The 14,758-nt window shown below is 35.6% G+C and overlaps 1 protein-coding gene across 1 annotated transcript in view; it reads left to right on the top strand.

Annotated features, from left to right (window-relative positions):
- PCDH15 (protocadherin related 15) overlaps positions 1–14,758 on the top strand; it is a 1,588,775-nt gene that overhangs the window by 201,485 nt on the left and 1,372,532 nt on the right. The window lies entirely within an intron of this gene.

Here is a 14,758-nt window from a genome sequence, read left to right as displayed (position 1 = left end):
ATTGCTATTTCTTTAACAAAGGCTATATTAAGAGTGAAGCAAATTAGATAATAGAAGTAAATTGGAATATTGTTTAAAATGGTATTCTCTGTCTGAATCATGAAAGAAAATTTTTCGGTTTAATGTTCCTTTAAAGGGACAATAAAGTCAAAAATTCAACTTTAATGATTCAGATAGGAAATGTAATTTTAAACAACTTCCCTTTACCACTAATATCTAATTTGTGTTCTCTTGGTATCCTTTGTTGAAAAGCATATTTAGGAAGTCTCAGGAGCAGCAATGCATTACTGGGAGCTAGCTGCACATATATGCCTCCTATTATTGGCTTGCTAGATGTGGTCAGCCCAATAGTGAATTGCTGCTCCTTCAACAAAGGATGCCAAAAGAATTAAGCAAATTGGAAAGTTGTTTAAAATCATAGACTCAATCTAAATCATGAAAGAACATTTGTGGACTTCATGTCCCTTTAAGAAGCAAAAGATTAATTTGAGGACATAATACTGATAATGCCACATTTTTGTTTATTCCTTTTATAATATTGGTGTCCAGTTTAAGAACAAGGGGCCACAATTTAACCATCCAATGCAACTTAAATGAACCTCAGTACCATTCTATCAGCCCCATGTACGAAGTTTCAAAATTTACATCACATAGAATGATAAATTCCTCTTCAAATGGCTGTCGTATATGGTTTTGCTGCATAACTTATAATTCAATTTAAAAGATTTAGACTTAGATTACCTTTCTATCACCTGAGATAAAAATCTCACAAGTATGTAACAAGTGAATACTAATTTTGAGATTTTTTTCAGTGAAAGCAAAAGTATTTTGTTTTCACCCATCAAAATTTTATTAAATGTTTACAGCATTTTATGGTTTTAAGTTATTTTTTTTTTACCCATTATTATGATGTAAGTATTATGTATTGGTATTATAAACATCTATTTGTAAGTATTTAATAGACACAAATTGTAAGCCCCAGTTAACCGAACTGTCTTTGCAGTGAGTAGAATAAACAGGGTTGGCTGCCCGCATTTATTATTGCGCAATGAAATCCTTGTGCAGCTTCCCCTCCAATCACAGAGCAGGACCTATTAATCACCCAAATCAAACACGTGGTTTATAAACAGGGCCCATAATCTGCTATGATAGTAAATTAGAAAAAAAAAAACCTTCAATGTCATATAATAAATTCATTTGTATATTCAGACCTATCTGATAGTCTGTTGGTGTTGATAATATGTTGTTTATATAAGATTATTGATCCTAGATCTTTAACATAAAGACACACAGAAAAATGTGGGTGCTATGTTGAAACTAAAGGTATATGAATGAAACACCTTATAGATACAAGACTTCTGTATAAAAAATGTCAATGCATTAACATTTTGTTTGCTTCATTTGTTCTTTAACAAACACATTTATCCCATTACATGTCGTATTTGGAGCAGCCAAACTTGACTTTGTTTTAAAGGTTTATTATTGAAATAAATGTTTTAAAAGCAATTTAAAAGAATGTAGTCTATAATCAGGTATTGGAATGGTAAAGGCTCAATGGTTTATATGTGTGTTTTTGTATGTGTGTATATAATTGTATGTATGTGTGCAGTGTCTAAACTTATATTTTAATACAAAATCATACTTTTTTAAATTAAGAAAATAATATATATATATATATATATATATATATATATATATATATATATAAAATATATATATATATTTATATATATATTTTTATATATTTAATATATATAATATATATATATATTGTTTTACAGTAAATATATACAGTATATATATATATAAATATATATATATATATATATATATATATATATATATATATATATATATATATATATATATACATATATATATATATATATATATATATATATATATATATATATATATATATATATATATATATATATTCAGATAACTGTCTTCCACCTTTATTGGCAACAATTCTTTGAAATTCCAAAAATATTTTCATGTCTTCCTTGATCATCTTTAAGCTCTACTGAATAATTTCTGTGTGCTTTAATTCTGCAATGTTGAAAAATACTTTAGTTCCTTTTTTATTGATCTATTTCCTATGCTTGAACGCCTGCATCTAATCCCGCTTTCCTATCTATTCTGTTACTTGCTCCTTCTAGTGCTGCAAACAAATATGAGAGAATTTCATACTCATTAAATTTTCCACATGTCTACATAGTTTTGTAACATGACAATTTTATGCCATTGTTTGTTTGTTTTATGGGAATATTATTTACATTTTTAAATTGTTGACAGCTATGTTATACATCTTTTTCACAAGGGTTGTCTCATAATAAAAAGAAAAATCCCTTGTGTCCATTTTTTTCATTAATCAATGGGTTTGAAGGGCCAGTCTTACAAGCCTATTGTTTAATATATGTTGTTGAAAGGAATAGAAAATAACTGCTGTAGATATACAGATCAATATTCCAAAACCTTGAACAAAACAGGTAATTGTCTGACACAGGATAAAGTACTTTAGTAATTAAATAACGTTAAAGGGATATTAAAAACAAAAAGCTTTTTACATGATTCAGGCAGAGCGTGCAATTTTTAAGTTTTTAAGTTTCCAAAAATTTACTTCTATTATAAAACGTTCTATGTTTCCATGGTATTCTTGTTGAAGAGATATCTTGGTAGGTCAACCATGGCTGGAGCACTGTAATGCTGTAGTGCTGTAGTGCTTTTGTGCTCTTGCAAACGGATACCTACCTGCTTTTCAACAAAACATTCCAAAAGAACAAAGAGAATTTGACAACTGACGTAGCTTGGAAAGTTGTTTAACTTTGCATGCTCTATCTAAATCATGAAAGAAAATTTTGGGGTTTTATGTCTATTAAGGTATATTAGGCCCCAGGGATGGATATTTTACACCCACTGGATAAGTCTAGAAACAGCCAAACCATTGTTTTTAATCTTCTAGGATTACTTTCTAGGGTTATACTAAAAGACTGCATATGTGGTGCCCATATTTAAATTGGTACCATAAGAATTAAAGACTAGTGATGTCTCGAACTTAAAAATTTCCGCTACTGTTCGCGAACCGGCGAACCGCGCGAACCGCCAATGACTTCAATAGGCAGGCGAACTTTAAAACCCACAAGGACTCTTTCTGGCCACAATAGTGATGGAAAAGTTGTTTCAAGGGTACTAACACCTGGACTGTGGCATGCCTGAGGGGGATCCATGGCAAAACTCCCGTGGAAAATTACATAGTTGATGCAGAGTCTGCTTTTAACCCATAAAGGGCCTAAATCACCTAACATTAATAAATTGTTTGCAATAACGTGCTTTAAAACATCAGTTATGATGTTGTATCGATCAGGTAGTATAAGGGTTACGCCCGCTTCACAGTGACAGAGCAAACTCTCCGTGTAACGCACCGCAAACAACCGCAAACAGTCCATTTGCACAACCACGAGATAGATAGATTTGATAGATAGATATATAGATTACATAGCTCAATAGATGCAATATACATATGATCGATCCAAATTACATAGATCAATAGATGCAATATACATTTGATAGATACAAATTACATAGATCAATAGATGCAATATCCATTAGATAGATACGAATTTTATCGATCAAAAGATGCAATATACATTTGATAGATACGAATTACATTGATCAATAGATGCAATATACATTTGATAGATACGATTGATAGTTAGATAGATTTGATAGATAAATAGATAGATTTGAAAGATATATAATTTCCCTGACAGAGTATAACAATAATACATGCGGTCTGGGATCCATGGTAACTAGGTTGTGTTAAGTAGTTCTATTGTTAGCACTTTAATCCCTGTTGCTCCACCTATCGGGGGAGGTCTATATGGCCTGCATGATTACCCTGACAAAGTATAACAACAAGACACACGGTCTGGGACCCATGGTAACTAGGTTGTGTTAAGTAGTACTTTTCTTAGCAGTTTAATCCCTCTTACTCCCCCTATCGTGGGAGGTCTATATGGCCTGCATGATTACCCTGACAAAGTATAACAACAAAAAATGCGGTCTGGGACCCATGGTAACTAGGTTGTGTTAAGTAGTATTATTCTTAGCACTTTCATCCCGGTTACTCCCCCTATTAGGGGAGGTCTATATGGCGTGCATGATTACCCTGACAAAGTATAACAACAAGACACGCGGTCTGGGACCCATGGTAACTAGGTTGTGTTAAGTAGTACTGTTCTTAGCAGTTTAATTCCTCTTACTCCCCCTATCGGGGGAGGTTTATATGGCCTGCATAATTACCCTGACAAAGTATAACAACAAAACATGCGGTCTGGGACCCATGGTAACTAGGTTGTGTTAAGTAATACTGTTCTTATTAGTTTAGTAATCCCTGTTACTCCCCCTATCGGGGGAGGTGTATATGGCCTGCATGATTACCCTGACAAAATATAATAATAAGACATGCGGTCTGGGACCCATGGTAACTAGGTTGTGTTAAGTAGTACTGTTCTTAGCAGGCCTGATAGAAAATGAAATTAGATTACACTAGCAAAATGATTTAAAAGTTTTTATTTTAAATTTAAAATAATGTTAAGCAGATATGAGTGGTGGCTGCTAGGTAGGGCAGCAATTAACCACAGTATGCTGTGGAAGTCAGAAACACACAGGCCTGATAGAAAATTAAATTAGATTACACTAGCAAAATGATTTAAACGTTTTTTTTTTTTAAATTTAAAAAAATGTTAAGCAGATATGAGTGGTGGCTGGCTGCTGCTAGGACAGCAATTAACCACAGTATGCTGAGTAAGCCAGAAACACACAGGCCTGATAGAAAATGAAATTACATTACACTAGCAAAATTATTTAAAAGTTTTTTTTGAAAATTTTAAAATAATGTTAAGCAGATATGAGTGGTGGCTGGCACAGAGCAATGAACCACAGTATATGCTGTGTGAGCCTGAGACACAGGCCTGATAGAAAATGAAATTAGATTACACTAGCAAAATGATTTAAAAGTTTTTTTTGAAAAATTTAAAATAATGTTAAGCAGATACGAGTCGTGGCTGCTAGGTAGGGCAGCAATTAACCACAGTATGCTGTGTAAGTCAGAAACACACAGGCCTGATAGAAAATGAAATTAGATTACACTAGCAAAATGATTTAAAAGTTTTTATTTTAAATTTAAAATAATGTTAAGCAGATATGAGTGGTGGCTGCTAGGTAGGGCAGCAATTAACCACAGTATGCTGTGTAAGTCAGAAACACACAGGCCTGATAGAAAATGAAATTAGATTACACTAGCAAAATGATTTAAAAGTTTTTTTTTAAAATTTAAAAAAATGTTAAGCAGATATGAGTTGTGGCTGCTAGGTAGGGCAGCAATTAACCACAGTATGCTGTGTAAGTCAGAAACACACAGGCCTGATGGAAAATGAAATTAGATTACACTAGCAAAATGATTTCAAAGTTGTTTTTTTTAAATTTAAAATAATGTTAAGCAGATATGAGTGGTGGCTGGCACAGAGCAATGAACCACAGTATATGCTGTGTGAGCCTGAGACACAGGCCTGATAGAAAATTAAATTAGATTACACTAGCAAAATAATTTCAAAGTTTTGTTGGTTAAATTTAAACTAATGTTAAGCAGATATCAGTGGTGGCACTAATCACAGTATATGCTGTGAGCCTCACACACAGGCTGAAAGCCAGGCAAATGCAAATAAAAATACAAAGAAAAAAAAAAAAAAACGACTGAAGTTATGGCCCTAAAAAGGGCTTTTTGGGGTGCTGTCCTTACAGCAGAGATTAGATGAGTCCTTCAGGACTGTAGTGGACACTAAATACACTAGCCTAGCTATCTATTTCCCTATTATGTCAGCAGCAGCAACACTGAAAGCTCCTCTCACTAAGAAAGCAAGATTGTAATGAGTCTAAAATGGCTGCTGCCAAGGAGCTGTGAGGGTCTGTGAGGGAGTGTCTTCTGCTGATTGGCTCAAATGTGTCAGAAGGCTGTGACATACAGGGTCAAAGTTTCCTCAATGATGACACATAGGGGGCGGATCGAACATTGCATATGTTCGCCCGCAGCGGCAAACGCGAACAAGCTATGTTCGCAGTGAACTGTTCTCCGGTGAACAGTTCGCAACATCACTATTACAGACCTGTGAACTTAACATCTGAGGTGTAGAAATTATTTAAACATTATTAAGGGATAATATTCAGGAATACATTTTGAATAATATTAGTAGTAGAAATTAATTTTGGTTTTATGAAGGAAAGATCATGTCAAACTAACCTAATTGCATTATTTGAGGAAGTTAGTAGAAGTATACATAAGGGTGTTGCAGTGGATGTGATCTATTTAGATTTTGCTAAAACATTTAATATAGTTCTACATAGAATGTTATTGAAGAAATCAGTTTGGAGAGAAATGGTTGTATTGAAAACTGGCTTAAGGATAGAGTGCAGAGAGTTGCTATAAAACCAAAATTCTCCGTACGGAGCTTGATAAATGGTCCCTATAGCATGCCAATTAAAAAACAAAAACAACAACTCCTTTCTAATATACTTCAAAATGTGCACAATCTTTTTATAATCACAGTTTAAAATGTGCACAATCTTTTTATAATCACGGTTTAAAATGTGCACAATCTTTTTATAATCACAGTTCAAAATGTGCACAATCTTTTTATAATCACAGTTCAAAATGTGCACAATCTTTTTATAATCACAGTTTCTGATGTTCCAGTTCCTACTGAGCATGGCTGTCACATATTACAGTGAGAGGAAAAAATTAATTAATTTTGAAATTTTCCAGAAGTGATATTGCATTGTCTTTTTATTATGATTTTGTCAATTATTTAATTCTACTGTTTTATTGGTCATTTAGAACATGTCCTGAAAAAGCAATAATTAAATATGCCAAAGGAGTAGTAAACACAAACATATAACACATACATTATCTATCTATCTATCTATCTATCTATCTATCTATCATCTATCTATCTATCTATCTATCTATCTATCTATCTATCTATCTATCTATCTATCTATCTATCTATCTATCATCTATCTATTATCTATCTATCTATCTATCTATCTATCTATCTATCTATCTATCTATCTATCTATCTATCTATCTATGTGTGTGTCTGCCTGTTTGTAATCTATCTATTATCTATCTGTCTATCCATATGTCTGCTTGTCTGTCACTCTATGGGGCCTATCTATCAAGCTCTGTATGGAGCTTGATGCCCCGTGTTTCTGGTGAGCCTGCAGACTCGCCAGAAACAGCAGTTATGAAGCAGCGGTCACAAAGACTGCTGCTCCATAACCTGTCTGCCTGCTCTGAGCAGACGGACAGACATCGCCGGAAATCAACCCGATTGAGTATGATCGGGTTGATTGACACCTCCTTGCTGGCGGCCCATTGGTTGCGAGTCTGCAGGGGGTGGCTTTGCACCAGCAGCTCTTGTGAGCTGCTGGTGCAATGCTGAAAATGGCGAGCGTATTGCTCGCTGTATTCAGCTAGGTCTGGCAGACCTGATCCGCACTGTCGGATCAGGTCCGCCAGACTTTCTTAAATAGGGGCCTATGTATATATGTGTATGCGTTTTCCCCTTTTGCAAACAAAATGATATTTTTCAATTGTAAAACATTTCTTTGTATGCAGATTGTTTCTGCAACGCAGGGCTTAATTTTGCATACATTCTATAGAATTGCAAGCAAAACTGCTTTTATATTCCATTAAAATAGTTTTGCATGGAAAAAGGTTAGGTTAAATGTATGTAAATGTATATTATATCTAGCATTAAATGTGTGCAAAACTGATCAATTGTTTAACACCTGGACTGTGGCGTGCCGGAGGGGGATCCATGGCAAAACTCCCATGGAAAATTACATAGTTGATGCAGAGTTTGGTTTTAATCCATAAAGGGCATAAATCACCTAACATTCCTAAATTGTTTGGAATAACGTGCTTTAAAACATCAGGTATGATGTTGTATCGATCAGGCAGTGTAAGGGTTACGCCCGCTTCACAGTGACAGACCAAACTCCCGCAGCGGGTACAACATCATCATCATCACACCATGTGTGTAATGCTGCCTGACTGAGACATATCCCTGTTATCTACATCCTCTGGCAATAATGGTTGCACATCACTCATTTCTTCCAACCAATGTGTATATAACTCCTCTGACAGATCAAGTAAAGCGGCTGTAGTGCTAGAGTTGGTGGTGGCGGCAGGTGGGTGAGTGGTAACTTGAGAGGTGCTGCCCAAAGATAAGCTGGAGGAGGATGGTGCGTCAAGGTTCGGAGCGGAAGCTATAGAAGATTGGGTGTCCTGTGTTAAAAAGTCAACTATGTCCTCAGAACTTTTCGAGTTCATGGTACATGACCTCTGAACACTGGGCATTATTCTAGGGCCAAAGGGAATCACAGCACCACGACCACGACGGCACCTGCGGGGTGGCCCGCCTCTGCCTGTCATTTTTTTTTTTTAAATGTACACTTACACTACTATTAAACAAGATATGAGTGGTGGCACTGGGCAAGTGGGCACAGTATACGCTGTGAGCCTGACACAAAAAGCAGACTGATGTTTCACAGACCAAAAAGTTTTTATTTTTTTAAATGTACACTTACACTACTATTAAACAAGATATGAGTGGTGGCACTGGGCAAGTGGGCACAGTATACGCTGTGAGCCTGACACAAAAAAGCAGACTGATGTTTCACAGTCCAAAAAGTTTTTATTTTTTTAAATGTACACTTACACTACTATTAAACAAGATATGAGTGGTGGCACTGGGCAAGTTGTCACAGTATACGCTGTGAGTCTGACACAAAAAAGCAGACTGATGTTTCACAGTCCAAAAAGTTTTTTTTTTTTTAAATGTACACTTACACTACTATTAAACAAGATATGAGTGGTGGCACTGGGCACGTGGGCACAGTATACACTGTGAGCCTGACACAAAAAAGCAGACTGATGTTTCACAGTCCAAAAAGTTTTTATTTTTTTAAATGTACACTTACACTACTATTAAACAAGATATGAGTGGTGGCACTGGGCAAGTGGGCACAGTATACGCTGTGAGCCTGACACAAAAAAGCAGACTGATGTTTCCCAGTCCAAAAAGTTTTTTTTTTTTTTAAATGTACACTTACACTACTATTAAACAAGATATGAGTGGTGGCACTGGGCAAGTGGGCACAGTATACGCTGTGAGCCTGACACAAAAATGCAGACTGATGTTTCACAGTCCAAAAAGTTTTTATTTTTTTAAATGTACACTTACACTACTATTAAACAAGATATGAGTGGTGGCACTGGGCAAGTGGGCACAGTATACGCTGTGAGCCTGACACAAAAAAGCAGACTGATGTTTCACAGTCCAAAAAGTTTTTTGTTTTTAAATTTACACTACTGTTACACCAGATATGAGTGGTGGCACTGGGCAAGTGGCCACAGTATACGCTGTGAGCCTGGTACACACGCTGGCAGGCAACTGCAATTAGATTACACAAGCAGACTGATGTTTCACAGTCAAAAAAGTTTTTTTTTTTAAATTTAAATGACTGTTACACCAGATATGAGTGGGGCCACTGGGCAAGTGGGCACAGTATACGCTGTTAGCCTGGCACACACACTGGCAGGCAGGCAACTGCAATTAGATTACACTAGCAGACTGATGTTACACAGTCAAATTTTTTTTTTTTGAATTTACACTACTGTTACTGCAGATATGAGTGGTGGCACTGGGCAAGTGGGCCTGGCACACATGCTGGCAGGCAACTGCAATTAGATTACACAAGCAAACTGATGTTTCACAGTCAAAAAAGTTTTTTTTTTTAAATTTACACTACTGTTACACCAGATATGAGTGGGGCCGCTGGGCAAGTGGGCACAGTATATGCTGTGAGCCTGGCACACACGCTGGCAGGCAGGCAACTGCAATTAGATTACACTAGCAGACTGATGTTTCACAGTCAAATTTTTTTTTTTTTTTAAATTTACACTACTGTTACACCAGATATGAGTGGTGGCACTGGGCAAGTGGGCCTGGCACACACGCTGGCAGGCATGCAACTGCAATTAGATTACACAAGCAGACTGATGTTTCACAGTCAAAAAAGTTTTTTTTTTAAATTTACACTACTGTTACAGCAGATATGAGTGGTGGCACTGGGCAAGTGGGCCTAGCACACACGCTGGCAGGCAGGCAGGCAACTGCAATTAAATTACATAAGCAGACTGATGTTTCACAGTCAAAAAAGTTTTTTTTTTAAAATTTACACTACTGTTACACCAGATATGAGTGGTGGCACTGGGCAAGTGGGCTTGGCAGGCAGGCAACTGCAATTAGATTACACAGGGAAAAAAAAAAGATGTTCTAGCCCTAAAAAGGGCTTTTTGGGGTGCTGTCATTACAGCAGAAATCAGATGAGTCCTTCAGGACTGTAGTGGACACTGAATACACTAGCCTAGCTATCAATTTCCCTATTAAATCACCAGCAGCTACACTGTCCCTCCTCGCTCTCAATAACAATGCAGCTTCCGAATGAATCTAAAATGGCTGCTGTCCAGGAGCTGGGAGGGTCTGGGAGGGAGGGTCTGCTGCTGATTGGCTGGAATGTGTCTGCAGACTGTGAGATACAGGGTCAAAGTTTACTCAATGATGACGAATAGGGGGCGCATATGTTCGCCAACCGCGGCGAACGCGAACATGCTATGTTCGCCGGGAACTATTCGCCAGCATTATTCGCGACATCACTATTTACCAGGTATTAATGGCATCTCAAACAGTCCTTAAAAAAAGAAAAGAAATTAAAAATGCTGTAATATTTAAATTGTTATTCTTTTTTTAATGCAACAAATAAATAATTACTCATGCTGTTGTAAAATGTCACCAATGAAAATTGTAGTTTTACTTTGTGTCCAAAGAGTATAAATGCCTTGAAATAATTCACTCTCTTTTTCAAACAAGGGGTTAAAATGCATTATAAACTGCTGAATGACATTGACCTTTAAAGATAAAAATAAAAGTGTGAGCCAATATTCAAATACATTTGAAACACTCCATTCCTATTCAAGCGAAAACAATGCTGTGATGAGTATAATAGTATGCATGATATGAGAAATTTATAGGCACATTTACAGTATATACATGCCATAATTGGGCAGACTTATGCAAGAGCTAATTCAGACCTCTTATTGGGTGTCAATTTTTTATTTTTTTATTTTTTTTCACAAATCATATAAAATAACAATTTCATTTTAGAAGAGCAATTTTCTTCTGCATCTTCTTTGTAGAATAAAAGCTTAAAATAACCCAAGCTACTTCCTACTGCTGAATTACAGACCTGCTTAGTACTCTGTGCATGTGGTATGTTTTCTACAGAAAATAGAAAAAAGGTCTTGATAATGAATCCCAGACAATGGTGATTGTTTTAAATTCTGTTTATGTGCTGTGGATGCAAATTTGTAAAACACCATGATAAAAAATATTCTTCTTTTATTGATTTGTGATAATGACTTATGAGGATCTTTTAAAAAAACATTGCTTGGGCTATGTTTAACATTTTGTATGATGATTTTCAGCTTTTTGTTAATATAGTATCGGTTTTCCTGTCAAAAACTTTTTTATTTATATGATTTTTTTTTCATTTATCAAAATCTGTATACTGCATATGAGTATAACACTTTATTATAATGAATTTTGATGTGTTTGGTGCACATTTTTTTAACCCTTACACTTTATTCAAGGTCCTCCCACCCATTTACTTTTAACCGATTATACTTACACAAGATAGTGTGGTTGGGATATTGCTTATTGCGTCCCGTATTAACAATAGCACGCTACTTGTAATCTAGCTCATAATGAGCCAGATTACGAGTGGCGCACTAACAGTTACGCACAAGCAAAAAGGAGTTTATCGTGGCTGAATGAACATGTTGGTTGTAGTGCTCGTATTTCAAGTTGAAAGTAAACACGATTGCATGAACGCAGTTGAACGTAATGCTCATCAGGACAGCACATCCTCAGAGCTCTAGTTAACTGTTTTGTGAAACAAAAAAGTGTTACAAAACACATAAAAAATACATTAAAACGTACTGTTAAACTCACAATAACACTATCTAATAAAAATATTTCAAAAAATTGCACAAGAAAGTTATAAGGGCTCAAAGATATGAGGTCTCAGGTGTTAAAAAAAGGCAGACGAAGGGCTTTAAAATTGAGATACGTACATGTCTAAATATGTGTGTATATATATATATATATATATATATATATATATGTGTGTGTGTGTGTGTGTGTCTTCATATGTATTTATACATTTATATGTGTATGTATGTATATACACATATAAACACATAATTACATATGTATACGCAGTGCTCAAAATTTCCACTCGCCAAATTTAATGGTGGCGAGTTAAAGTTAGTGAGTGAATGTTGGAACACAACTCACTGTCCAAAGTCTGGTGGAGTTTTGTAAGTTAGTGGGAAAAAAGAGAAGACATTGGGGCATATGTATCAAGCTCCGTATGGAGCTTGATGCCCCGTGTTTCTGGCGAGCCTGCAGGCTCACCAGAAACAGCAGTTATAAAGCAGCGGTTACAAAGACCGCTGCTCCATAACCTGTCCGCCTGCTCTGAGCAGGCGGACAGACATCGCCGGAAATCAACACGATCGAGTATGATTGGGTTGATTGACACCTCCCTCCTGGCGGCCCATTGGCCGCGAGTCTGCAGGGGACGGCGTTGCACCAGTAGTCTTGTGAGCTGCTGGTGCAATGCTGAATACGGCGAGCATATTGCTCGCCGTATTCAGCGAGGTCTGTCGGACCTGATCCGCACTGTCAGATCAGGTCCGACAGACCTTGATAAATAGGGGCCATGGCCTGAGAGAAAAGGAAGAGGGTAGAAAGGGAGATTTTAGAGAGAAGGGAAGGAAGGGATAATAATTATTCCCTCACTCTCTCAGTTCAACAACTTCTTTTTTTCTATCCAGCTGTTACCCACAACTCCTAGTTGATGAACTGCTATGCACTTATTTTTATTTATTAATTACTGTATGAAGCATTATTTAATTTCATTTATTTAATTGTTATGGTATAAATTAAAAACAGTATTAAAAATTACTAAAAATATGTACAAAGAGGGGTGGAGGGGGTGGAGTAGTGGGCGTGGTGCAAGCAAGTAGTGGGTGGGATCAAGTGATGAGCAGCATTTTGGACTGGCTTGTAGTTTAGGATTGGAAATGTTGAACCCTGTGTATGTATGAATATGAATATATATATATATACACACACATATTGGAGCCCTTTACACTCGAGTAGATGAAAACATGCAAAAGCATATTTATGCAATATTCATATTTAATAAAGTGCTATACTGTGTATTTACTGTAAATATTTCAGATTCCAATGTTCTTCACATAGGGGAATATGTTCTATGTATTTATAAATAGATATCCCTATATATATCTGTATGTATCTATACCTATATATAATTATATATATATATAGATATATATTGTACAAAAAAAAGATTTATTTAGAAATATGTATTTATGAATAAATAGAACATATTCTTCTATGTAAAGAACATTGGAATATGAAATATTGATATTTTCATGTCTGGTTAGCGCACTTGAGAATATGTAATCAGGTTTATGCGTGAGTAGGGAGTTTTCACTTTTTTTGCTCTATTGACTTCTATGGGGGAATACATTAACACGTTCACAATATTCTAACTAAAGCTTTTTGTGCGCATCAGATAAGCTTGTGAGCAAAAACGTTTTACTTTCAAACTTGTAATACAAGCGCTACCTGAGCAAGCAAAAACCTTACTTCTTGCATTGTTAGCACACCACTTGTAATCTGGCCCAATATATGTGGGTTTCTCACTGAAAAAGGGCCTACAATAGGGCCTAAATGATAGTAGCATCTATAAACTGCAAAACAGCTCAGCACAGGGGTGGTAATGTCTTGGGAGTTAAAGGGTTACACCACTCCACACATATATATTTTTATTAGTGTCCTCCTTTAAAATGGCAATTTGGCAACCCTAATGCTAATTAGAAATGTATATTTTTAAATATAGTTGTGTTCAGAGCATATGGGGTGGATAGATGTCACGTGCAGACATGTAGCTTTGAGGGTATCATGCACATTAAAAGTTAGCAATTTAACAGTTATAACATTTCATAGAATAATTTGTTCAAACACAATGATATTGCAAAATAGTTCTTACAGTATGCTTTACTGCTGTGTAGTTAATTAAAATGTGTTTTTGATTATCAACTTGTATTTTTTAAAGTCCACCATGAGAATTATGTTTGCTGTTCAAGTGTAGCCAATAAAGTTATCTCACTCTATTATATAAACATAACAGACATTTCAGTGTCACTTCAAAAGTTGCAAATCATGTGGAAGAATATTCTGGAACTTTAAGACTGAAGAGTTAATTTTTAAGATATACATATTGTATATAAGCTATGAATCACTGTATTGGGAAAGATCTATATGCAAAATAAATGTAGTTATGCTATGAACTATTTGAATTTTATTTTGCATTCCAGGGAGGGACACAATGCTTAATTATTGTTATTTTTCTACCATGGCCCCTTAGGGATAAATATAAACAAGCTCCTACACTGATCAAACAATCATTGTGTAGACTTCCTTTGGGAGCACTGGAAAAACCACACTTTTCTGAGTTAAATTTCATGAAATATGGGTAA

This window comes from Bombina bombina, chromosome 9 (assembly GCF_027579735.1).
Source record: "Bombina bombina isolate aBomBom1 chromosome 9, aBomBom1.pri, whole genome shotgun sequence".
NCBI lineage: Eukaryota > Metazoa > Chordata > Amphibia > Anura > Bombinatoridae > Bombina > Bombina bombina.
Note: the sequence above shows the minus strand (reverse complement) of the source record. Positions and strands in the feature narration are given on the sequence as shown.